Below are 239 nucleotides of genomic sequence, written 5' to 3' on the forward strand. Positions count from 1 at the left end.
TTCCCAGAGATGACCAACCCCACATAGAATGACAATAGACAGCCAGTAAGGTGCTACAGACCAGAACTCTGAGAGCAGATCCAACAACTCTGAGAGCAAATAAACCAACATTGTGAACAGCAAGTACTAAACTGATATAATGAATGCTTATAACAAATTTGTTTTAACCCGTTCTGGTCAGATGTGTCGTTATCTCAACCCTTTGAGCCCCACGTTGGGCGCCAAAAAAGGACTGTCGT

The sequence above is a fragment of the Fulmarus glacialis genome, unplaced genomic scaffold (assembly GCF_000690835.1).
Source record: "Fulmarus glacialis isolate BGI_N327 unplaced genomic scaffold, ASM69083v1 scaffold48024, whole genome shotgun sequence".
In the NCBI taxonomy this organism is placed as follows: domain Eukaryota; kingdom Metazoa; phylum Chordata; class Aves; order Procellariiformes; family Procellariidae; genus Fulmarus; species Fulmarus glacialis.